Here is a 26,620-nt window from a genome sequence, read left to right as displayed (position 1 = left end):
TGTTTGTTTGTTTGTTTGTTTATTTGATTTATGTAGCTGGGCTCAACACCAGCCCCTGGGCAATGCTTACATCAATTAAAACCACAGATAGAAACAGAACGCTGAATACAAACAAAATCAACAATTAATGGGCTCTCCCCAACTGTAAGGCACTTCGGCAGAACCTTCAAATCACTCCTCCCTACCAACTCCCCTGGGCAGAGGGCTGGGTTAACAGATGGTTAAGCAACGTTCAGAGAGGGGAACGCAGCTTTAGTACTGTGGATGGAGAAAGAAAGAAACTGTGCAGCGTCCATTGAATAATTTATCAGTGAAGCCATGGGTTGAAGATAGGAACCCAGGCCTCCAATTGGATAAGGTTGTTATTTGGGTGACGGGAGAGAAAGACGCAATTCTAATGATGGAGCAAGACAAGGCCCAGGGTATTTAAAGACAGGTAGGACATTACATAAAATTATGTATGGTGTAACACGCCATCCTGCGCATATGCTGGGAGTCTTGCCAGAGTGAGGGATCTGGTATACATTACTTTTTCATTACAGGCTCAATAAAGTTCTTGGCCCAGCCACAGACTGGCTGGCTTTGAATTGCATGCCACATTTTGGAAATCTCACGAAGCTGCCATAGACTGGACGGTATATCTACATGACAGTTGGGATACAGAAGTTAAAGCTGATCTGGAATTCGATGTGTAATATGTCATTTAATTCCAGCTACCTTTGTTTACGACTTAGGGTTTACATACATATATTTATAGCATATTATGTCCATTACTGAAAAGACCATCACAAGCACACACTTACCTGCAGTGACCTCTTGTTACTGATAAGGTGGAGATTACATACATACATACATACATACATACATACATACATACAGACATACATACAGACATACATACAATGCAAACAAATATAATATATTGTAAACTTGATATATTATGTAAATACATAATACATGAATTTTTCCAAGATGTTTTCAATCCAGTTTTTGTTGATACACCTATCCACCTTTGCATATTCACCATATTTTTAAAAATATGTTTATTATATTTACAGTGTGTTGCCTACATGTATGCCTGCTCACCAGAAGAGGGCACCAGCTCTTAAAGGTGGTTCTGAGCCACCATGAGCTCTGGAAGGGCAGTCAGTGTTCTTAACCTCTGAGCCATCCCTCCAGTCCCCATTCTCACCATATTCTAATATTGTGATTTATAAGGATATTTTTGATATTTTTATTTATTTTTTGTGCATTGGTATTTGGTCTACATGTATGTCTGTGTGAGGGTGTCAGATGGCCTGGAACTTGAGTTATGGGCTGTTGTGAGCCGCTATGGATGCTGGGAATTGAACCAGGGTTTTCTGGAAGAGCAGCAACTGCTCTTAACTGTTTAGTTCTCTCTCTCGGTCTGCTTTCAGTTTTTGTTACTTTTCTTTCTTTTTAACTCTCCATCTTACTGACGCCCCCAGTGCCATTTCTGAGGTTTAATTTTCGCGTCCCTGACAATATATCCTTTGTACCAGAGTTCATAGTTTCACATAACATAAACAAGCATAGGAATTATTTTGGGATTATTTTTGAAGCCTAAAGTAGCAGAATGTATGTCGTCGCATAATCACATTATTGAGAAACAGCCTGGGTACGGTTGCTTGATAGCTGTCACAGCCAGCGTTTCTGTGAAGGGCCAGGAGGCTGGACGTGTGCCCAAGGGACAAGCCAGAACTAAGAGTCTCACCCTATCCTGTGATCCTCATTTATAGGGTCATCTATTTTAAAAAAAAACACACACACAACTTCTTTAAGCAACATCTGTAAGAAAGATTGGAAGCAGGGAGGAGCCCACCTAAGGCCAAACACAGCAGCCAATGGTGTTTTCCTCAGCATAAGCAGAGCCGGCTCTCTGTGAAGGCTCTACGAAGGAGAAAGGGAGTGCGTCCCCACAGTTGTCACCACACATTCACCACTGTACACTCTATTACCTCGCCAACCGCTTTTAAGTGCTCACTCCAGGATTCACAGGCCAAGCCTTCCAGACATAGACGTTTGCCATGCGGCACCTGCTGTGAAGCTCACAGACTCATTGGCGCTCACAGTATAGACCGATATGTGATATGCCGTGCACTGAAAAGGACACCCGACTTCACTCACCCTTCAGGGTGCAGTTAAAGGTGAACTTCCTCAAAACAAGAAAGGTGTGAGAAGCTTTAAAACAACTGATTTTGCTTTCTTTGTTTACTAATATGTCTGCCATTTTTTTAAAAAAAATATGGCTCATTTTATGCATAAGGTGTTTTACCACATTTGTGCAGAACACACAGAAACCAGTGCAGAATGCTGAATCCCTTGGAACTAGAATTAAGCAACTGTGAGCAGCTATGTGGGTGCTGGGAATTGAACCCAGATCCTCTGGAAGAGCAGTCAGTGCTCTTAACCACTGAGCTATCTCTCCAGCCTGTACCTGCCAATTAAAAAAAATAGAATACTTTAAGAACTGGTAGAAAAAAATGAACTAAATAAATGACAGTGGAAAGGAATATCGACACAGAATTAAAATGTCCATAGTAACAGAGCAAATAGAGGGGGGGTTGGGACACCTAGCCCTCAGAATGTCCTGAGCCTAATTCCCAGAGCCCCCAAAACTAGCACTAATATTTATGGGATATCCATGATGCTAATGCAAAGCACGCTGTGTGATAAAACATTAACAAAACAGATTTACGTTCTCTTAAACTCTCCTTAGATACAACCTTTTTGTGTAATAAATTTCACGGGAAGAAAAGAAGTGCCTCTTACTAGCTTTGCCTTCTTCATACTTCCTCATCTTTATAAATTAGCACATGCACAAAACAAGGGTTCTTTAGTTAAATGAGCATGTGTAAGCGCGTCCATTTTCCATTGAAACGGTTTCCATGGACATGTCTGAGCAGTCCAGCATAGAGCAAATATCAAAGGAATTCCTCCTGAAGCCTTCGACGAGGGCACTAAAAATTCTCTCTGTTTTTCTGCTTTTCATTCCTTAGAGGAGCTTGGTAACTCTACCAAGTTCTTCCAGCACATCTACAACCAGGCAAATGCAGAAGGCACATCAGCTACCCTGCAGAGACAGACTCCCAGCCCGGTCAGAGCTCTTGCCTCTGCAGCTCCAGTAAGCAGAGGCAGAGTTTTGTGGGTACAGTGTGGCTGGAGGGAAGGAGGCTTCTGTTTGCAATTGGAACTCCTTCTCAGTGGAGGGCTCTCTCTCTCTCTCTCTCTCTCTCTCTCTCTCTCTCTCTCTCTCTCTCTCTCTCAGGGTAAGGAGCCATCCCGAATCCCTTGCCTCCATGTTTCCGCTTGAATCCCACTCTCACCCTGACATTCTCTCAGGAAGACTAGAGAACATCTTGCTCTCTTATCCCTTGACTGCGACACATCCTGATGAGTGACCTGATGGTGGCAGGAAAGTAAGAATAAAAAAATCTCTGACTAGACCAAACTCCAGAATCCAGAATGAATGGGGCGGGGATGAGGGGGAGGGAGCATCTTGTCCTTTCATAGCAATTCACTCTTGCAGGCCTTAATGGAGGTCTATCAAGAATGAATCACCCCTTCAGTGGCAACACTTCCAACAACCTCCTACTAGGAGGTTGCACTTGCACACGCATAGGGAGTGTGCACATGACTATAGCTACCCACAGTGGCCAGAAGAAGACAGGGTGTGATGCTTTTCATATGCCTGGCACAGGAGTCCCACTATTAGAAGGTGAGGCCTTGTTAGAGTAGGTGTGTCACTTGTCACTGTGGGTGTGGGCTTTAAGACCTCACCCTAGCTGCCCGGAAGCCAGTATTCTGCCAGCAGCCTTCAGATGAAGATGTAGAACTCTCAGCTCCTCCTGCACCATGCCTGCCTGGATGCTGCCATACTCCTGCTTTGATCATAATGAACTGAACCTCTAAACCTGTAAGCCAGCCCCAATTAAATGTTGTCCTTTATACGACTTGGCATTGATCATGGTGTCCGTTCACAGTGGAAAGACCCTAAGACACATGGGATACCATGGATCTAGAATTGCTGGGGGGTTGTGAGTTTCCCTACAGGGGTGTTGAGAAATGAACTTGGGTCCTCTTCAAGAGCAGCATGCTCTCTTAGCATGCCATCTCTCCAAGCCCTAAGCTCTACCTTTTAAGTACGGTGCCACTTTTTCACACCGGAACCAAGCTTCTGTCACATACACGGTTGGAGGCAGACCCATGAATCAAGCGTGAGCATCTAAATTCTTTTTTCTTATTTTGAGACGTGCTGAGAACTCACCCAGGAAAAGATACTATTTATTAAACTTCCTCGGACCCTCCTTCAAGTCAGCTTCTTTGGGAAGCCAACTTTTAAGAAGTTTGTAAATGAGGGACTCCTGTTGTAAATCCACCATGGTGGAAGAGAAGGGAGACAGTCCAGGAGAATGATTGTCTAAAACATTGGAACAAAGTCCTTAACCCATTACAGAGGGAGTTCTGCACTTAAGAGGGATCTCCAGGTTCATCCTGTGCTGGCGAAAGGGTTGAGTCCTCCTACCTACTGCCTCCTGCAACGTTACTGGATGCACAGGACTTTTGAAAAATGGGAACCCAGAGTCAAACAGTTCTCTTCAGTTAAAAATACTTCACAGAGAGCCCGACACCAGAGAACTTTGATCATCAACAAAGAAGAGGTACCCCGTAAGCTCCCAAAAAATGTTATGGCTGGAGTTACTTTCAACTCACCTAGAACCATGCAAATTCCTTTAGTTAGTGGGTTGGGAGTACAGTTAAAAAGATTTCCAAGGGGGCTGGGGATTTAGCTCAGTGGTAGAGCGCTTACCTAGGAAGCACAAGGCCCTGGGTTCGATCCCCAGCTCCGAAAAAAAGAACCAAAAAAAAAAAAAAGATTTCCAAGATCATGTGTTACATGTGCACTCGTTGAAATTCAACTCCAATATTATAGAACCCTAAAGCTGTTGTGATTAAGTTTTCAGAAATTAAATTCTAATAAGGTTCTCAAATTTCCTCTGGTGGAAACTAGATCACTCAGTCAGCCGTTTATCCTATGAGCTTTAGTTGAGCGACTACTATGCTCTGTGCATTGGGATAAACAAGCATTCACACTGTTACTGCCTCCAGGAAACTTCCGGGCTCTTAGCTCAAGTATTTGTGCTCCATGAAGCCTTCTTGATTCCAAATCCCACTCTTTAGCCATTACGCATGACATATTCTTTGTCTTAATATAAAGTTTTATTTAAAAAAAAATCTCTGGTCTCTTTAGTCATTGCTACTGCAAACCAAATCTCTTTCCCTTGCCGCTGTACTCCCAGAGCCCACAGGCAGAGAATAACAAACAATGGGAGATTCATACCATCTGTCTTACATAGTAGTTGATTAACAAAACCTGTTGTAGCAGCAACTGTGTGAGCAACCTCAAGAAAGTATCTGGCATTATGCTGAGTCAAAGCCTTAGAGATGTGCTTAAGAGACTCGGGGAGCTTTCATGATGGGGAGACATGAACAGAGGTCTGGGAGCAGTGTAGACGTCTGCTTGGCACAGAATAACATCAAGGGCTGGAGACAATAACTCAGAGAGATACAGTTATGCTAAGGTCCAGCATGCTTAGCGATCAGATTAATTCAGGGTTTTTAGAACATAGGATGGAGCTGTAGATCATGATCATGAGCTGCATAAATCAAGTGCTTCATGGGACAAAAAAATTAAGGCCCATGAAGTAGATCCATGTTCTTCTAGTTCTGAAGCAACTGGTAACTTCCTTGAGTTAATTCTGGAGTTGTAGCTAGTGGGATGGCCAAGCTTGCACACATTTCAGTACAATGTATTTAGAGTCCCAACAGCAACCGGAAGCCTCAACGTTAATGCCTCATGGCTCCAATGCCTTGCAGAAGCAAGACCGCAGCCTAAAGAGGACATGCAACCTGTCATCGGCATAGCAGTCCTCTTCCTGTGCACACATTCAAAGCATGGGTTCTTTCTATGTGCTACATCATTTTCCTAACAAAAATTATCAAATCCAAGAAGCGCTGACCCAGAAGACTCAGCCACCTGACAGGAGGACTTTTACGAGGCAGCCTCTACACAACCAAATTCTGAGGAAGCGGAGCACTCTGGGAAGTCCTCTGCAGAGGGACCAGTAGGAAGTCAAAGGGCCCTGGTTCACTGCTGTGGAGACTACCGCTAACAGCATCAGCTGAGTGCAAAAGACATCGCCAGGGATGTGAAGAAGTGGAGGAGAAGCAAATGCTTGACAAACTGGACAAAACCACAGCAGTTTCTAGAGCAGGGTTGACCGCAGCTACTGGAAGATGTATCTTACTTTCCGAAAGCATTTAGCCAAGCGAACATCAGATTGCAGTCCATCTGGCTACTTAAACATTATAATTAGAATACCATGAGTGATGGCGCTTCTCTAATCTTAGCATGGTGGTAGGAGGATCGCTGTGAGGTCCCGGTGAGCCACAGCTAATGAGTGAGACCTGTCTAAAAAAGAGAAACATTTTTTTTAAAAAAATTACATTTTAAAGGATTATATTTCTTATAATTAGACACTTGGTTGTATGATAAAATATCCAGAAATAATTAACTTCAGTAATTAAAATTTAATAAAAGAACAGAGTAGTTAAAATTTAGCAGAAGAGAAGGAGGAGGAAAGAAAGAAGAGGAGGAAGAGGAGAGGAAGAAAAAGAGGAAGAAGATGAAGAGGAAGGAGAAGGAGAGGGAGAAGACAAGAAGAGGAAGAGGAAGAAAACATGTTATCAAAGTGGCATCCTGTAACATGACTTTCTACAAATAATTTTTTTAATGTATTTTTCTGAGATTTTTCAAAACTTCAATGGAATCTAAGGTCTCTGAAGTTAGGACTCCCCTTTCCCGGACCTCCTTCTTTGTAACTTTTCTGGAAATGCAACTTCCAGGCAAAGGTTTTTTTGAAGTGTGGAAGCCCTGCCCCCCAATCCTTTTCTCATAGCCAGTGCACACTCTGGCTTGATGTTCCTAAGGCTTATTTCAATTGCACTCCATAGGATTCTGTGGAGTGCTTCCGGTTGTCAAACATCTTAGCAGAATTACCTTTAGAAGTGAAAAGACACTCTGTCCCCGTGTTTATAGAACACGGAGTTTCCTTCTTGGCCAACAGTTGGACAGTGTTGGGATGTAAGAAGGGCCCACCCAGAAAACTCAGAACAATGCTTCCAAGACACTAACTATAAAAACTGCAAGTGTCCACACTGGAGGGTGCTGGTATGGGACTGAGTCGCTGTGACATTTAACCTTCTATTTAGCCCTGAATCTCAAGCTTCAGTCTGAAGTAACAGGCATAGAATAAACGATGCAAGAGGCTCTGACTAAACAAATGTTGCTATCCGGGAGGAAACATTTACTTGGAGAGATCAGGCTTCCTTTATTAAAAGGTTGTACGTGGCCTTTTATAATTGGAGCTTGTCTGAAGTTCCTGTTCTCTGAATTACCCTGGATACCATTTAGACATTTTGTTACTCTCTCAGATCATTTAAAGCTGTGCAGTAAAACCCAATCCCTCATTGTTTCCCAGTTTTCCTAAACCTCCCCCCTTCAGAATTTTGCTGTAGGATCGTGTCAGTCGTCTCCATCCCTTGTAAACCCCAGTCCTCACGAAGCCCAGAGCACATCGCTGCCATTGGCCCGTCTTCTCATTCGTGCTTGAAGTTGGAGGATGACATGGCAAAGACACTTCCCCCCAGGGATTCAATCACTCCGCATCATCAACCAATTTCCCCTTGTGGTTCAGAATTAGGACCAGACTAACTGCTACCCAGCTTCTCCTCTCTACCCCTGAGGGGTGAGATTATCAGAAATTGTGGCCTCGTTGAGTCATGTGGGCAGCGAAGCCCAAACTGGCAATCATCTGGGGCATATTGTGCCTCACTGACTGCCCCTTATCAGTTGAGCAGGAATGGAAATGACCAATTTCTCCCTCCTGAATTCTCATCAGGGCAAACTCACTAAAAATATTAACATAGTGAGTAGGGCTGGCTGGCGTCTCTGCTCTTCCTTCCTTCCACCTCCCAAGGATGTCCTGGAGGGGTGATTCTGCTGAGGACCATAGGCTGGCTCTCACCTTAATATGTGTTTTCTCATAAATTCAACTGAACAGGTATTAGTAAATCTACAACAGTTGGGAAAGATCCACAGGTGTACAAACCTGTGTGTGCAAACACACACAAGCACACACACACACACACACACACACACAGAGGGAGAGAGAGAGAGAGAGAGAGAGAGAGAGAGAGAGAGAGAGAGAGAGAGATTGGAAAGTCTGGGGGAAATAACATTTTTACCGCCTATTTTAATTGTCATGAGCTCAAACACAATCTGGGGGTTAAACTATTTTTTCTTTATTAACTTGAGTATTTCTTATTTACATTTTGATTGTTATTCCCTTTCCCTGTTTCCAGGTCAACATCCCCCTAGCCCCTCCCCCTCCCCTTCTGTATGGGTGTTCCCCTCCCCATCCTCTCCCCATTACCGCCCTCCCCCCGAACAATCACGTTCACTGGGAGTTCAGTTTTAGCAGGACCAAGGGCTTCCCCTTCCACTGGTGCTCTTACTAGGATATTCATTGCTACCTATGAGGTCAGAGTCCAGGGTCAGTCCATGGATAGTCTTTGGGTAGTGGCTTAGTCCCTGGAAGCTCTGGTTGCTTGGCATTGTTGTACATATGGGGTCTCGAGCCCCTTCAAGCTCTTCCAGTCCTTTCTCTGATTACTTCAACGGGGGTCCCGTTCTCAGTTCAGTGGTTTGCTGCTGGCATTCGCCTCTGTATTTGCTGTATTCTGGCTGTGTCTCTCAGGAGCGATCTACATCCGGCTCCTGTCGGTCTGCACTTCTTTGCTTCATCCATCTTGTCTAATTGGATGGCTGTATATGCATGGGCCACATGTGGGGCAGACTCTGAATGGGTGTTCCTTCAGTCTCTGTTTTAATCTTTGCCTCCTTATTCCCTGCCAAGGGCATTCTTGTTCCCCTTTTAAAGAAGGAGTGAAGCATTCACATTTTGATCATCTGTCTTGAGTTTCATGTGTTCGAGGCATCTAGGGTAATTCAAGCATTTGGGCTAATAGCCACTTATCAATGAGTGCATACCATGTGTGTTTTTCTGTGATTGGGTTACCTCACTCAGGATGATATTTTCCAGTTCCCTCCATTTGCCTATGAATTTCATAAAGTCGTTGTTTTTGATAGCTGAGTAATATTCCATTGTGTAGATGTACCACATTTTCTGTATCCATTCCTCTGTTGAAGGGCATCTGGGTTCTTTCCAGCTTCTGGCTATTATAAATAAGGCTGCGATGAACATAGTGGAGCACGTGTCTTTGTTATATGTTGGGGCATCTTTTGGGTATATTCCCAAGAGAGGTATAGCTGGATCCTCAGGTAGTTCAATGTCCAATTTTCTGAGGAACCTCCAGACTGATTTCCAGAATGGTTGTACCAGTCTGCAATCCCACCAACAATGGAGGAGTGTTCCTCTTTCTCCACATCCTTGCCAGCATTTGCTGTCACCTGAGTTTTTGATCTTAGCCATTCTCACTGGTGTGAGGTGAAATCTCAGGGTTGTTTTGATTTGCATTTCCCTTATGACTAAAGATGTTGAACATTTCTTTAGGTGTTTCTCAGTCATTCGGCATTCCTCAGCTGTGAATTCTTTGTTTAGCCCTGAACCCCATTTTTAATAGGGTTATTTGTCTCCCTGCAGTCTAACTTCTTGAGTTCTTTGTATATTTTGGATATAAGGCCTCTATCTGTTGTAGGATTGGTAAAGATCTTTTCCCAATCTGTTGGTTGTTGTTTTGTTCTAACCACAGTGTCCTTTGCCTTACAGAAGCTTTGCAGTTTTATGAGATCCCATTTGTTGTTTCTTGATCTTAGAGCATAAGCCATTGGTGTTTTGTTCAGGAAATTTTCTCCAGTGCCCATGTGTTCGAGATGCTTCCCCACCTTTTCTTCTATTAGTTTGAGTGTATCTGGTTTGATGTGGAGGTCCTTGATCCACTTGGACTTAAGCTTTGTACAGGGTGATAAGCATTAAAAATTTTTAATTACCAGAGGCTTCATGATAAAAATAATTTCTCAAAGACACATTGTTGGGTGTTCATTTGTTAATTGCTTTTTTTTTCTATGCCAAATACATTAAGGGTTTGTCATATTTAAAATGTATTAGAATGATGTATAAAGTCAAGAGAAAGGTAGGCACTATGGTGTTTTGATCTCCATTTTATTAGAAACTATTATTATTGATTATATTTCTCTAAGCACCGCACCCTTCTGCAAAGCCACAGAGACAGCATAGCATCTGGTCTGACTTGGGGCTGACCGTGGAAAAGCACCAGAGCCAGATCCAAGCTGAGCTTCGAGATCTTCAAGTATAGAAGGGAAACCCCTGGCAAATCTTTCTTATGAATGGCTGAATTATTCTAAACTTCACACTGTACACTGAATAAGGAAGATAAGACACCAACGCCAACAGCAGGTAAAGGTGGACTGCAAAGGTTGGAACCACACTTCCCTTGCTGTCCATCTTCCTTGGCAAAATTTTCCTAAGCACAAAGTCTTCACTGCTTAGTGCTAAGTCTCAATTCAGCTAGGGAACATGGGCTTCAAGGGAGGCAGCATAGATATACTGTAGTAGAGAGAGGTGTCAGGGACAGGAAAATGTGGATGTCCTTCGATGAGGTCATAGGGGTAGGAACAAGCGTGCAGGCCATGTGAGGTAACAGAGAGTAGATGGAGTGCCGAGTGGTGAGTTAAAACTGCAATTGGAATCAACAAGATGACTGAATAATCCAGAGGGAGGCTGTCTTTATGATCTACCAGACCCAAGTAACTAGGTAAGTTGTATTTTAAACTCAGAACTGTATCTCTACAGAAAAACAGATTATGTGTATCCTAGATGAGGTCTGATACAACACTCACCTCTTGATGTGACCTACAGGGGAATCATGTGTAAGGTTGTGGGGTTTTTGTGTGTTGGAGGGATTATTCTGGAGACTGATGTTTTGTTCCTCAATTACTGTGGCCAATTGGAGGCTGGACTGGATACCGCAGTATTTGTTTTTAAAACCTTACAGGCGATCTTATAGTCAATGACCTGTGGAACATTTTTTCTCACCAATAACAGCATTCCTCTGAGATAGCCAAGCAGGCATTAGAAAGGAATCGTTCGTGGGTACATTAAGTCTGCCTTGTTTAGAATAGAGGCCAGCGTAAACACAAGGTAAGGGAGGGCTTTGTGGGAATAAAGTGAGAAAATTTATGAGCTAGTAGAAGTCAGGTTTTTACTGGAAGAGACCAATTCTTCAGATCTGCCTTGTGCTGTTGTTGCTGCTGTTTCCAGAAAGAAGAGCGAATGGGAAAGTTGGAATAGACACCACTGGTGTTCTGACCCATGTCACATTCCCTTTATGTAGAGTCTCAGTGATGACTCAAAGCAGTTCTTTTCTCTAGGGAACTGCCATCTGGGTTTGGGTGACACCCAACTCTGTAGCAGGTCACACAGGATGACTTGCCCTGCAGGACGAGTTGAAAAGGGTAGGCAATTCACAAACTATGGTCCCCACTGCCTCAATAGCAGAATGAGTCAAGGCCAGACTGGGCCCTGACAAGGTCCTCCCTAGAGCCCTCACAAATGTGCCCGCCCCAACCCCAGATTCCATGTCAAGGAATCAAGAGGACAGGAATTATGTCACAGAATCTTCTTGAGGAACTAAATAAAGGCCCGGGCTAGTTGTTTTCTTGTCTTGCCATAACTTTCATATTCTCTCTAGTACAAGTAAATCATTTTCATGACAACAGGAACACAAACTCAGATGATTAACTACTCGAGGGCTTCCTAGTCTGCTGAGACGCTGGCTAAAATCTGACGGAATATTGCTGTAAGATCACCATAAAGGGACGAAAATTCACATGGGAGATACATAACAATGCCTAAACAAATCAAATGGTGACAATTAAATTGTGACATTGACCTCAACTGGGTCTAGACAGTCCAGGCTTACACACTGATTTTGGAAGATAACAATTAGTTATTTAAAGTGATACATCCCACAGACTAGGTTCCATTTTGCTTCTGTTTCTCCTGAGTGGGAGGAAAACATTTCCTATCCCTCAGCACTTCTATTTTACTGTAACTTGAACCTCCATGTCTAAAATATCCCAAAGGTCCTTCTCAGACTTGAACTGTCTTGATTGTGGAAGTCTGCCTAGAGCTGTGTTAGCTTATAAATAAAGTCAATGCTGAGTCGAGAGCAGAACACTCAAATGAAGGGAACTTGGAAAGAAGTGATGTCAAAAGGCAAGTTCCCCAGAAATCCCCGAGGGTACCATGTCCAGGAGATGGCATTGTCGATGAGGTCATGTCACGTGGACTACGGTGCATTCTGGTTGGTATGGAAAGGGGGCGCATTTAGGCTTTCTTCCTGCTCAGTTCCTGTCCACCATTTCCACACAATGCGGGAGTCCGTGTACACTTGGTGAAACCATTTAAACTACCTTCAGTTCAGTGATCTGGAAAATACCAATGTCGATCATACTGAAAGACCTTTGTGCATGCCCTGCCACCCCATCAAGAACACAGTCCCCTTCTCAGATACTGCAGGTTTCCTGTCCTCTGCAGAAACGCCCCCCCCCCTTCACCCACCCAAAAGGTGAGCTTTTTACTCCATTCCTGGCACTTCCGCACTTCCGCTGCTTGACGGCTGTAGCAGTACGACATAACTTAGCCCTGCGCCCCTAGGAATCAATTCACCCGTTCTCCACTCATGCATCTCTGTTTTTGTTTGTTTGATTGTTTGTTTTGTTGTTTTTCTTTTTTTCTTTTTTCTTTTTTAATCCCCAGAGCTAAGGACCGAACCCAGGGCCTTGTGCTTGCTAGACAAGCGCTCTCCCAACCCCCACTCATGCATCTCTCTCGAGGGTAAGAACTGGGCCTTCTTCGAGCTATCTAACTTACCATTCCTCCCACTTCCCCACCACACACACACACACACACACACACACACACACACACACACACACACTTACTTCTAAACTTGTTTAAAACGTCTTTCCTTTTATTGAAAATGTATGGTTTTCTTACCTAATATATCCTGAGCATGGTTTCCCCTCCCATTAATCCTTCCAGTTCCTCCCCACCTCTCTTTTCATCCAGACCCACTGCTTCTGTCTCTCACCAGAAAACAGACATGCTTCTAAGGAATACTAATATAATATATATAATATAATATAATATAATATAATATAATATAATATAATATAATTAAAACCAACACATCTGAATTGGACAAGACGGACAAGAAAAGGGCCCAAGAGAAGGCATAAGAAACACTCCTACGTGTTCACACACTCAGGAATCCATTAGAAACACAAAATTGGAAGTCACAATATGTATGCAATGGACCTGTAGGATAAAAGAGAGAGGAAAACTATAAATAAAATAAAAAATGAAATGATAAAATTTAAAAAGGAAAAGGGTGAGAAAGGCCCTGATGTAGACTGATGAGACAAGGACGCACAAAGGATGTCTTTGAGTTCACTTTCTGTTCGCCATCAATGGCTGGGCATACAGCCTACCCTTAACAGTGGTCTGTTTCTCCAGAGAGACTCCCATGGAAAAGACCAAGTTTAATCTGCAAGTGATTACTAATTACAGTTTGCTTCTGGGTTCTGGACGGGGCATGTGTTTACCTCACCATTCAGTTCCAAGGTCTGTCTGGGGGGGTCTCTGCATTTGTTCCCATCTCCACTACAGGGAGGAGCTTCTCTGATGATGGCTGAGCAAGGCACTGATCTGACTCCCTGACTGGAGCGGCCTGTGGGTTCCTAGAAAGAGCTGGTTGGCTTGGGAGGCTGCTTCCCAGGCTAGAAGGGCCTGACTCCACTAAAATCTTTAAAATTACATTTAGTGGTTACATTGCTATAAAGATGAAGATGGTAATATTATTAAAAAACATTTTATTTGACCTAAAAGTTTGCCTTTTTATTTGGTTTTCAAAAATGAAGCACTCTTATATGTTCCTAAAAATATTGTGGAGTCTAGCACTGGGCCCGCTGAGGGGAACGGGCAAGCCAAGTCTTGAATGTGAGTCTCAAGTATTGAACAATGGACATTTTCTGGTAGATATTTAGTTTTAATTATGTAAGATGAGTTGGTGTTCCTTCACTCCTGTTCGAGTAAGAAATAAATCTTTGATTATAGGTTCCTTTGAGTTTATTTTTACCCCATTAGTTATCTTTTAATCCATAAATGATATCACAGGAAATTTAATAGAAATGATCATAAAAACAGTGTTCCGTCCATTTTCAACAGCAATTTACTGGGGATGGTCAAAATTATCATTGGCAAGGCACCCTACTGTTCTTTGAATAGAATAAGAGAAATACATTAAAAATCAAAAGGAAAAATTAATTTTATATACAGTGTGAGGAATGAGGATTTCAAAATGGACTGTATATTATTAGTTCACACCTGCTATCCACAAAATGTCAAGGAAATTAGATTTCAGATGGTAGATGAGGCTTGCTTCACTGCAAAGGGGGGTTTTAATAAATATTAAGCATAAAAGTATGGGGGGGATGAAGACGACGAGGTAATTAAGCATTGGACACGCAGGCAAGGATCCACCTGACAAGAATTAAAGACACAAATAGTGGTCAAGTGCCCCTGACAAGAGACTGAAGTCCATTGTACTTTAAGGAAGGAAACACGACTACTGAAGAAATCTCTCTTAGCCGTTTATGAGTTGCTAGAAGGGCTGCATATAAGGATGTGTCTGATTCTAGAGACAATGGGGTTTTAGGAACAAAGCAGGTTCTTAGCAACCCAGCCCATTTTATATTCAAACACAATGCTTTTGACGTCCCTGGAAATCACCGCATAGCAATGGTTGCAGAGCCTGTTCTATTGACTCTAATCCCAATTGTTTCATAGTTGCCCTCTGTATCTGCCAGGAAACGAATCAGTCTCCCACCAGAACTTCACAGAGATGAAAATCTGTATGTATACTGTTTGCAGGGATAATGGGTGAAACAAGCTTGATTCAGCGTCCAGATGACCCTTAGGCACCTGGGACGATTTGCTTTTTGTTCTGGTTTGTTTGTTTGTTTACACATAAACTATTTGTGACAGGCATCATTTAAGTGGTACAGATACTGGACTCAATGGAGAGTTTTCCATCAGGGAGAGCTGAGTTTGGAGCCTGCCTCACACATTTCTTATTGTCTTCATGAGCTCAGAGAGGAAGTTCAAACCTTTAACGTTTCATTTCTAGTTCCAAACCCTTGACCACTGAGCAGAGTAGATAGTCAGTATAGGCTGCGTTCCCCCTCCCATGTGCGGACTTTATTCTAACATTTTCATGACCTTGAGAGGTTAAGAGTGAATATTAGTTATTCCATAGCACTTTGCCACAAGACACAATGTTTGCCACTGTCTTAAAAGTGTTCATAGAGAATACAAGTTATCACACAGCACTTTGCAATGGGATACAATGTTTACCACTACCTTGAAAGTGTTCATAAACTACTTCCTCTCCTTCTAGGGTTGTTTTTTTTTAACTGTTTCTGCTTCTGTGCACATACTGATAGATACTTCACATTGTTGTCAGACAATTTCTTCATCTTTCTTTATTTAGTCTGATCTGGTTTGGGCAACAAAATAGTTAACAACACATCTAATTAAAATAAGCACCTGTAGAAGGTTTGAGATCATCTTAAGCATTTCCATGTCAAAGCCTAAATTATAGCACATGCACTGTTTGGAAGTTATTATGACCAGGACTACTTAAGAATTGAGACTATCCGAGACCCGAACAAGGGAATAGATGGGAGAAGAAATAAGAGGTAGATGGATGCGTGCTTGCACAAAGAAGTACAAAGGTAGGAAGGAAGAATGATAGATAGGCAGAAAGGCAGACGTGAAGGTAAGCAAGCAAGCATGTAGGTAAGTGGACGAATCTGTAAATAAGTAATAGATGAATAGGTAAATAGATGGGCATATCTTCTGTACTACGAACTAAAAATTTCATACCTTCGCAATGAAAGGCACCTTAGCCAATCTATATCCCTTGGGTAATAGAGTCGACTCCATAAAGTGAGGCAAAAATCATTTAATCTGACCCATTTCATCACCCGATGATTAAACAGATAGAAATGACAACACATGAAAACATGAAAAATAGACATGCGCTTGCTTTACAAATCTGATTGATCAATGCTGTCATCTATGTAGATGATGAATACATTTGCAGATGTATTAAGTGAGGCAATATTTAAATGCCTGCCTGCAGGTGGACGCCTCCTTTTCCCAGGGCCCCCGTTATTATGCTTCCTCCCATGCCTTTGAAAAGCTGGGCCTCCGTGCACAGATCTCATTTGTGAGCTTTGATCCCAAATTGTCCTGTGATTTATTGCTGTGAGACTCAAAGTGCTTTCTCAACAATGCCTTGCCTGGCTCTTTACAACTGGGCAAAAATAAAATAACTTTGCTTATATTTTATTGTGGTAAGTCTACAACATGTCACTTACTGATACATCTGAGTGTGAAAAAATGTATATAAAGTTACGCCCTGACTGGATAGGCTATTTGGATTCTTTTTTGATTTGTTTAGATATAGTCCTGGTTTCTAAATAGCTATAAGAATAGAAAAGGAACTGAAATTTGCATCATATTACTGAAATATTAAAGATACAATCACTTATATTTCTGTATCTGGAAAAACAACAGATTTGGATGAAGTTGCTTCACAGCAATGTACCACCAAATTTTACAGTGTAAAATAAGAAATACGAGGCTGAGCAGATGTTCCAGTGTTTAAAACACTTTCTAGACAATGTGAGGACAAGAGTTCGAATCCCCAGAACGGACACTGGCTCAGCATGGCTGCTCACCTGTAAACCCTCTGCACAGGAGGCAGAGTCAGTGAGTCCAGGAGTGAGTCTAGCCAGATGGGCTGAATCGGTGAGCTCTGGGTTTAGCTCAGTGATCCTGCCTTAGTACATGAGGTGGAGGCACACTGAGGAAGTGCAATGTGAACCTTGAGCCGCCAAGTGCATGTACACACACACGCATATGCACCCATACACAAAGAGGGCCACTCATGCCTGCACACATGCACACTACCCACATATACATAAAAGAAAGGGAGAAAACCAAACTTCTATTGTCTCGGATATTTATAGATCAGGAATTTGTATGGTACACTTGTGCTTCAGGCTCGAGTTCAATCAAGCTGCTGCTGGAGTTGGGGAACCCCCTTCTACTATCTCCTGACTGTAGGCAAGTCATAAGAAAATCCAGGTCCAAGCCCAGCTCGCTTGTGTGAGTCTCACCATGAAGGCTTCTCTAGAGCTTTTCGGGTATCCTCACGCCACAGCAGCAGGTAGTGAGGGAGACAAGAGATGCAGGCAGAGGTTGGTGAGTAATTTCACAGAGCCACAGAGCTCAGAGGGCAAGGGCCACCACATTTTTCTAAAACTGTCTTCCAGAAGTACATCACGTCACTCTTTCTTTTCCTGGTTGTTTGAAGAGCCTCATTGCTTTAGCTCCATTCAACAAAGGGCAGAATTCGGCAGGAGTGTAAGCACAGGGAGTCCTCGGGGATTCCCTGCCTAAGTCTCACAGGAGGCCTCAAGGGAAAAGATGTCTTATACACACTCAGATTTTGCTGAGCCTCATGGTTTTCTCATGCTCTGCCTTTTCCTTTTAAGCTTCACTGTTGATCTTACTATAGCATCAGGAACCATATACCAGTCACATGCTTTGTATGGATCATAGAAAGATCCTGGTTAAGACACACACACACACACACACACACACAAACACACACGCATGCACACACAGAGACAGACACACAGATACACACACACACATGCATGCACACACAGAGACAGACACACAGATACACACACACACACACGCATGCACACACAGAGACAGACACACAGATACACACACACGCATGCACACACAGAGACAGACACACAGATACACACACACATGCACACACAGAGACAGACACACAGATACACACACACACGCATGCACGCACACACAGAGAGACAGACAGACAGACACACACACACACACACACACACACACACACACACAGAACACTCACCCAAACACAGTCTTTTGTTTCATAAAGGCACATATAGCACCATCAAGCTGCTATGGTGGAGCAGACCCTAGGCTACCTATATTTACATAGATTGTTGATAATATCCACACATACCTGATATGAGGCCCTGTCACTCCAAGTCACAGATGAGGATGAAGTCAAGGAAACAGCACATTGGTCTTCCACATTGAGAATGGAGTCGGGATTAAGGTGCACTATAGCAGACCGTGTGTTACTGTGGATCTTCCCATAATATTTTTAGTAAACAAATACCACGGTTTTGAAACATTGGAGGGCATTACATTGCTATTGGTTTCCAAACAGTAATAACAATAAATATTCTATTCTTGCCTACAATAATAATCAAAAATAAATGTGTGTGAATTAATGTGTATGGGTGTATCTGTGTGTGTGTGTGTGTGTGTGTGAGAGAGAGAGAGAGAGAGAGAGAGAGAGAGAGAGAGAGAAAGAAAGAATGAGCTGTCATAAATCTTCTACAGTTCGTGGGCTGAAACTCTACCCCAGCACCTTAGAATGTGACTACATTTGGAAACACCATCTTTAAAGAGATAAGTTAAAAAGATACCCTGAGAGTAGTAGAAACTAATTTATTCGTCCATACAAAGAAGAAATTGAATGTTCAGAGACACCAAAATTACCAACACAAAGGATATAGTGAGAAAGCAGCTATCCAATGCTCAAGATTGAGGCCTCGGGAGACATTGAACCCAACAACACTTCGGTTTCCACACCATCCTTCAGAATTCATAAATAATTTCTGTTGTATGATATCCATTCTGTCTATTGCTAGCAAACAAACCACACATACACATACGCACACACGCACGCACGCATGCGCATATAACATGGAAAGCATGTGTATAGTATAAGTACATTCAGACTGTCAGTCACTCTCGCATCATGCTGACCAGAGCAGCTCTAGGGAGCAAAGCTGTGTTAGATCATGGTTTCAGACATTTCAATCCAGCACAGTGGGGAAGGTGGCAAATACTACCAGGACTTGTCGAGGGGTCATTCACATTGCAGTCACCAGAAAGCAAAAAGCAGGCTCAAGCCAGATTTGTCTGTGACCTAATAAGACCTACTTCACCAGCTAATCACCACCTCCTGAGGGTCCCACAGCCTCTCAAATACCAGAACCAGGTGAGGAACAAGAACGCAAGATAAAATAAGATTTTATTTTTATCGCACAACATAAAATGAACTTTCTACTAATTATTAAGTTGCATTTACTGTGTTCCACCCTGGAAGTTGTATCAGGCTAGCAGATAAGTGTTATGTTGACTTTCTTCTCCCTCTGCCTTTTCTTTCTCAGAGCGTCTGAGACATTTTCCGGTGAGGGCAGAAGCAAAGAGAATTACACCGAGACTCGGGCAAACTGGCTTGAGTCCTGGCTGGCGCTTATTTCCGGCACCGTGACCTTGGGCGATCCGCTTCGGCTTTCTAAGCTGGTGCTTCTTATTTTTCTACTTCAGCTGAGATTTCTAGAGTATCTTCTACAGGCCAGACTGCACTGATCCCCTTTGCATAAATCATCTCAATTTGTAAAATGTGATAACAATGCCACCTAGCAGGGTTGCTGTGACGACCACCGGGGTAATACATATGCAAGGGCTTAGGCGAGAGCGCTGATACCAGGGTTGCCGTTCCTCTGTTTTCCACACCAGTGCCTCCAAATGATAAAACTGTAATTTTGACCTTAGAAACAACTGCTCATCTGGTTTGGTTCTCTCACTAAATGATCCAGAGGTAATTTCAGAGTTATACAAATCTTCTCCAAGCTCGGCTTTAAACCCAGCGCCTCCCCGCTACCTAAACAAACAAACTTCAAAACTTGAAGAAAAGCCAGCGCCCTCACAGGATGCATCCGTGTAAGGTCTTCTACAATCTAGCCTGAAACTATCTTTCAAATGTATTTCCCATTATGCATTCAGGTTTTCAAGAAAGGGAACAAGTAGCCCTCTTCCTGCTCAACTCTGGGACTCCAGGCTCAGGGGAGAGCTCAGGAGGAAAATGCGTACCACCGTGCCACACAATCATGAAGGACCTGAACTCAGATCTCCAGCACACATAATAAAAAGCCAGGCATAGGTGTGGTCCCATCACTGGGAAAGCGGAAACAAGGATTCCTGGCACCCACTAGCTACCCAGTCTAGACCAATAGGAGATGGCAAATTCAAAAACACAATTGAGGATCTCAATTGTATATGCATAAATTATATCCATGCAAGTACATGCATGTGAATGCTTGTACACACACACACACACACACACACACACACACACACACACAGGAATCATGTCCAAGACAATGATTCCTTTCGTCTTGTGCTTAGTGGAACTTTCTGTCTCCATCAGTTTTAATTTAGGATACTCATTACACAGAGATCACCCAGTGTGGACATGACATGTTCCAGACCTTTCAAGTTCCGATGTTTCCCTTCCCTACATGTTAATCGCCTACATGCTGACCCTTGGCAGGAACTCCAGCCATTGTCTGTGGTATGATACCGGCACTCTCCCAAGTGTTCAGGGTGCGTGCGTTGAGGCAGAACCTGTGGTAGGAAGGATGGACAATACAGACAAAGCACATCTTCCCTGGGGTTCCCAGTCTGATGCAGAGGTCAGACAATAAGAACCGTCAAGAGCCATTAAGTCTCAGCTACCTTATGCAAAGTCCTCCACGTGGGTACCTCTAGCTCCGTGCTCGTACCTCAGCAGCAGCAGTAAACCATCTAGGACCCATATCAGATGGAGCAACATGCGTGTTAAGAATGTTCCATGGGATGCCCGCTCTGTTCAGCATTTATTTTAGGAGTCTAGAAGATCCTATGCTTCGCTTCTTTTGACATTCTCCTGGTGCTCTTTCTTACTATATATAGTATTCCCTCAAGATTTCCTACACCAGCCACACTGGCCTACCACTGTCCCTCAACAAGTCTGGTCCTCTCCCTCTCCCTCTCCCCCTCTTCCCCTCCCCCTCCCCCTCTCCCATCTCTATCTTTCCCTAGAAAGATGTAGATCCCTGCTTGGCCAACCCCATATCCCTTAAGTCTTAGCTCAAATGTTTCCTCTTCAGTGGCGCCTGAGTCACTCGTCCTACTTAACTGGCTGTGCACTAAGTGGTTATCAGTTTACTCTCTTTAGCATATTACATGGAGTTAGCCCTTTCCTGTGTGACTTCTATACGCACCTTAGTTTTCAACTGTTAGGTTGGCTTCTTTAGCTCTGAGACAGGAAAGAAAAAGGAGTGCCCTTCCATTCATTGATATGGCCTAAAGACCTAGGAGAATTCATAAGAAAAGTATGGCCTCAGTGTATGGCTTTCTAATTTCTACACCCTTCATTGTAAGGTCAAGAGAAATCTAATAATAATTTATCAACGGAGAGAGCTTTCTGGCTTTTTACCTCTTCAACATTGTCAAGGGGTAAGTTTCTATTCTTAGTTTTAACCCTTCGTGTTTATAATTGTATATATTTTAAATAGGTCATTTATGCATGTCTGTGCATGCATATGCGTGTGTATGTGTCCCTGCGTGTTTCTGTGTGTCTTCAGTACTTCAGGTATTACTTTGTAAACATTTGACGTTTTAAGGCAAATCTTTCCTTTTAACTTTTACAAAAGTCACCTAAGACTTCATGTTCTTCAGGCCTCCCTTTTGTATTTACGGCACTGACAGAAACCGGGGGTATTTGTTGTTGGCAAAACAATAGATTTAAAAATATATTAAGGAGGTAAAAATCAATGCAACTCAGCAAATAATAAATGGGCACCCACCGTCTGAAAATGTTTACAGGTTTTACAAAGATGGAAAAAAAAATACTTCTGCTCTAAAATTGCTTATAACCTCCTGGGTGAGAGAAGCAGAGACAGCTCACTGTAAAGCAAGACAAATGAAGGAAGCCGCAGAAAGCTACAAAGTGGGATGGAGGAATCAGTGAATTGTGACCATCTCCAAAGAAATATTCATCTTCCCATGCTCTCTACCAAGCCCTGCCCTGCGCATGCTCCGCTCAATGAGCAGGTTAGCATTCAACTAAACAGAAAGTCAGTCCGATATCAGTGGCCTTGCTCCTCAAACTCCTCCACCAAGAAGCGTCTCGTCGGGTTGGGGATTTAGCTCAGTGGTAGAGTGCTTGCCTAGCAAGCACAAGGCACTGGGTTTGGTCCCCAGCTCAAAAAAAAAAAAAAAAAAAAAAAAAAGCGTCTCGTCTTCGCCCATCCTTGTGTGCACTTCGCAGCGTCTGTGTGGCGCATGAAGGCAGCGTGCGTAATGATTGAAGCTAGACTTTCAAGCCTATCGTAGTCATTTACTTACTTGACCTTCTGTTCCCCATCCTCTCCCAGCCTTAACGGATTAAGACAGGGGCTACTCCGAGTTCCTTTGCCAGAAGTTGGGCCCAGGATGACTGATTGACAAGTGGAGCTTTTTTCTTTTTCTAGGGAAAAAAAATATATTTCCAGGGTCACGCTCCTTGTATTTGCAAAGAGCCCCGAACGCTCCAGAGACTGAAGAACCAGAATTGACTTCTTGCTGATGGTGGCAAACTTCCTGACAGGACAAACAGAGGGAAAGGGAGACGGAGGGCGAGATGAAGTGTCAGGAGACCAGCCAACAGGAGGGTTTCAAAACGGGAAGTCGAATACTCTGCTGCAAACTATAGTCATTAGCTCGAAGCTGCAGAAACTGACAGATCTCAACCCCAGTCAAAACAGTGGTTGGAATAACAACTGCCAACCCGGGTTGGTCACATTTAACTGGGAAGATGACTTTCTTTTAAAAAGACCCGGTTTCTATCGACTTGTCATTTCTCCAGCGTTATCATACACATGTCTAGGGCAGGGGCAGGAGAACCATATTTCTAACACTCATATTCATATGCCAACAAACCATCTCTCTCCTCTAATACTCATCCTCATTTATTCATAAGGGCCTGCAAAATTCATGTTTCCACGAGGAAATGCCTCAGCTCTTCATATCTCTTTTGCGGTCATTTTGAAAACCCGCATGACTAAGAGGTAGGAGTTTCATCTTGCATCCCCTCACAGAGCAGAAACGAATTCTAGACACTTTCGGTCTTCATTTCTAACAACAGAGTCTTGGAATTTGAAGAGGGATATTTTTATCCCTGAGAAATAATCTTCTTTAGGAAAAAAAAATAGCTGGGGAAAAAAAAAACTAGTTATATTGGTATGTGTTTAAGCCTTTATATTGAGAAGGGAGATTATTAGCATAGCGGTTTGAGAAAATAAGTAGGATTCCTGTTTAATGAAAGCCATTTTCATTACTGCCTGGCTCCGTGACTGGATAGCCAAAGGCGGGAAGGGAAACAGAAGCCGGAGCGGTGCTGCCTGAGAAGCGGAGAGGGGCAAGCTGATTGCTCCAAAATCACTGGGAGGCAGAGTGAGAAGCTGGTGGGTTACGTGGACTACCGGAAGTAGCTAAGAGGTCCGGGATAGGGCGCCGTGAAAAGGGTCAACATCAATAGAGCTCAACCGCGCATCTGACCGAGAATGTTTTTCTAACCCAAACCGCCTAAGGTGTGGAGGCTTCTCTTTCCCTAACTGTATTACCAACAAGCATGACTTGTACATCCGTGAGGATGAAAACAGTTGGATTTCACACTGTGATTCTTGGGAATTCAAGTCACCTTGGACAAACTCTTGTTTATAACCATGGTTCAGACTCGAGGAAGCTCTGTGGTTGTTTAGCTTTGCAAAAAAGAAAGGAGCAAACACACGGGTGCCATGAATTATTAATAAGGACCTACGTGGGCATTTAAAGGAGAAAATTCCGTTTACGAGTGTACATTTAGGGAGTAGTCTGTAGTCATAGGTGCAAACCAGCCAGAGGTATATGATTTGGACTGTCCCTCAAAAAGACAGTTCCCAACATGACAGCCCTCGCTAAACTAAAAGGTAATTACAATTCCCACGTGTCAGAGGCATATTAGCAGGTGAAATTCAATAATTTATGCAAAGGGAACTGAGTTATTCAAACAGATGAAACTGCAGAAACAGAAAGCACCGTAAAAATTTACATCTATATCCTTCACGATGCCCCAGTTGTCAAGCAAGATGTTTACGGAAGTGTTCTCCCCCATAAATCATTTTCCAAACATAAAGTTAGAAATCTCTGTGCCCTGCAAAACATTCAGGAAGAGACACAGTATATAATTAGTCGAGAATGGAGTTGAGGTCTTCACTCCTCTAATACCAACACTGTCAGCTAAGCCTCCAAAAACACTCAATCAAGCCGCTCCATTGTTTACAAGTCAGATGCAACCAGGGTAGCGCAAGGTTAGTCCGTTCTTCATAGAAGCTCTGCTTTAGGCGTGCGGTCCCGGCAAACCCGAGGTGCAGAGATCCCACAGCCCTCTCTGTTGTTGTTAATCTTCCTACTTCAAATTATGCTTGCTGCTATAAGATTTCCTGCTACATTTGCTCTTTTTCAGGTGGAGCTGACAATTCCGAGGTCACACTGGGTCTTCAGTGGCAAGCTGACAGTAGGACACGGCTGTTTGAGCGAAGTTACTAATAAGTGAACCTGTGGAGTGCCATTTCATTAGCGACTGTATCATTAAAAGCGTTACCTCTGCGATGCACTCATTGTTCTTTGCCCAGCCTGGCCCCTGCCTTGAAGCCTTAAAAATAGAGAAACCATGCCAGCCTCATGAAGCTCTGGGACCAACTAATTAGTGGCCCCCTTCCTACAGTGCTTTCTTTCCTAGGGCACAGGAGAGAGCTCCTCCCCACGTCCCACAACTGTAACTATGAATGGACTTGTTTTTCCGAGGAAGGAAGGTAGGAGACAGTGAACCAGACCAGGAAGCAAAATTGTGCACTAGATTCAGGGGTTAGAATCGGTAGCCATCATGTTGGGACTTTCTGATTGATCTTAAAAGTTCAGTCCTGGAAAAGAACAAACAAACACTGTTTACTACTTCCTGTCTCTGTAAACAGGGGTGGGGGTGGGGCGAAACACTTACCTATTTCCCAGCCTCCCTTTCCTATGTGACATGTGCATCAGAATGTTGCAAAATGGACCCGGAGAGAGTCTATTTCATGCATTATAACTCAAAATAATCATTAACGCAAATGCCTGCCCACCACTATTATTTGCTGCAAAAATGTGCATTAACATCCCTAAAATAGACAATGTACTTGTTTTCTAGGACGTCTACTGGAATATTACACATCGCAGAATGCCTTTATGCCTTCAAACTGAGTTTTGTCTCTCAACTCTATGAATCCAACTGACCCCTGTCTTCTGGAGACACTCACTGATCTACGCTCTCACCTCTTTAGATCAGAAAGCCCGAGGAGGCAGACAGGACTGGAAACAAAGCCTCACCCTCTCAAGAAAACTGCCATCCACCCACAGAGCTAAGACAAGCCAGCTCAACAGCGTGGACTCTATAGAAGCTAGGAAGTTCTCACTCATTTGAACAACACCCACTTTTTATAGCCTTAGCTATAGAGTCCATGCAATAGGGGTAGAGCAAGGCATAATTTCATTACAGTTGCAATTAATTCTAGTCTTGGAGCTGTTTTGCTTAGGGAATTATACTTGGAAAACCAGTGCTGCTTCATAACTAATATATGTTTGCATGTATGTATGTAAGCATGTATTCAAATACCTATAACATATACAATGCACTCAGAGTCTCTGGATCATCAGAATAGCTTTGCTTCAGATTCTTAGTGGCCTCAGCAAGGTTACCAGCTCCCGGGCATGTTTGGGTCACTGTCACAGGCCTTCCTTTGAAGTCCAGGGTGAAGCAGCAACTGGGATCTAGAGCATGTTAAGCAAAGGAGTCCAAGTACTCAAACCCAAACTCCAAGTGGATGTACAGGATGCACAGGTTACGTCTCCTAAGAGTCAGTGGATTAAAGGAACTCACAGGGCCAAGTCCATCATTAATAGGATGGGAAACTTCATCTCCACAAAAGAAGAGAGGAGGAGGAGGAGGAGGAAGAGGAAGAGGAAGAGGAGGAAGAGGAGGAGGAAGAGGAAAGGAGGAGGAGGAGGAGAAGGAGGAGGAAGAGGAGGAAGAGGAGGAGGAAGAGGAAAGGAGGAGGAGGAGGAGAAGGAGGAGGAGGAAGAGGAAAGGAGGAGGAGGAGGAGGAGAGGGAGGAGGAGGAAGAGGAGGAGAAGGAGGAGGAGGAAGAGGAGGAGAAGGAGGAGGAGGAAGAGGAGGAGAAGGAGGAGGAGGAAGAGGAGGAGAAGGAGGAGGAGGAAGAGGAGGAGAAGGAGGAGGAGGAAGAGGAGGAGAAGGAGGAGGAGGAGGAGGAGAAGGAGGAACCCCATCCATAGACTTCAGTTGACAATCATGCTCAAACCTGAAATACAAACAAGGATTAGCAAAGTAGCGGAAGGTTTGGGACTGAGATGCAGACAATTATTTTCAGATACCACTTTCTGTGCTAAACTCC

This window comes from Rattus norvegicus, chromosome 2 (assembly GCF_021556685.1).
Source record: "Rattus norvegicus strain SHRSP/BbbUtx chromosome 2, alternate assembly SHRSP_T2T, whole genome shotgun sequence".
Lineage (NCBI taxonomy): Eukaryota > Metazoa > Chordata > Mammalia > Rodentia > Muridae > Rattus > Rattus norvegicus.
Note: the sequence above shows the minus strand (reverse complement) of the source record.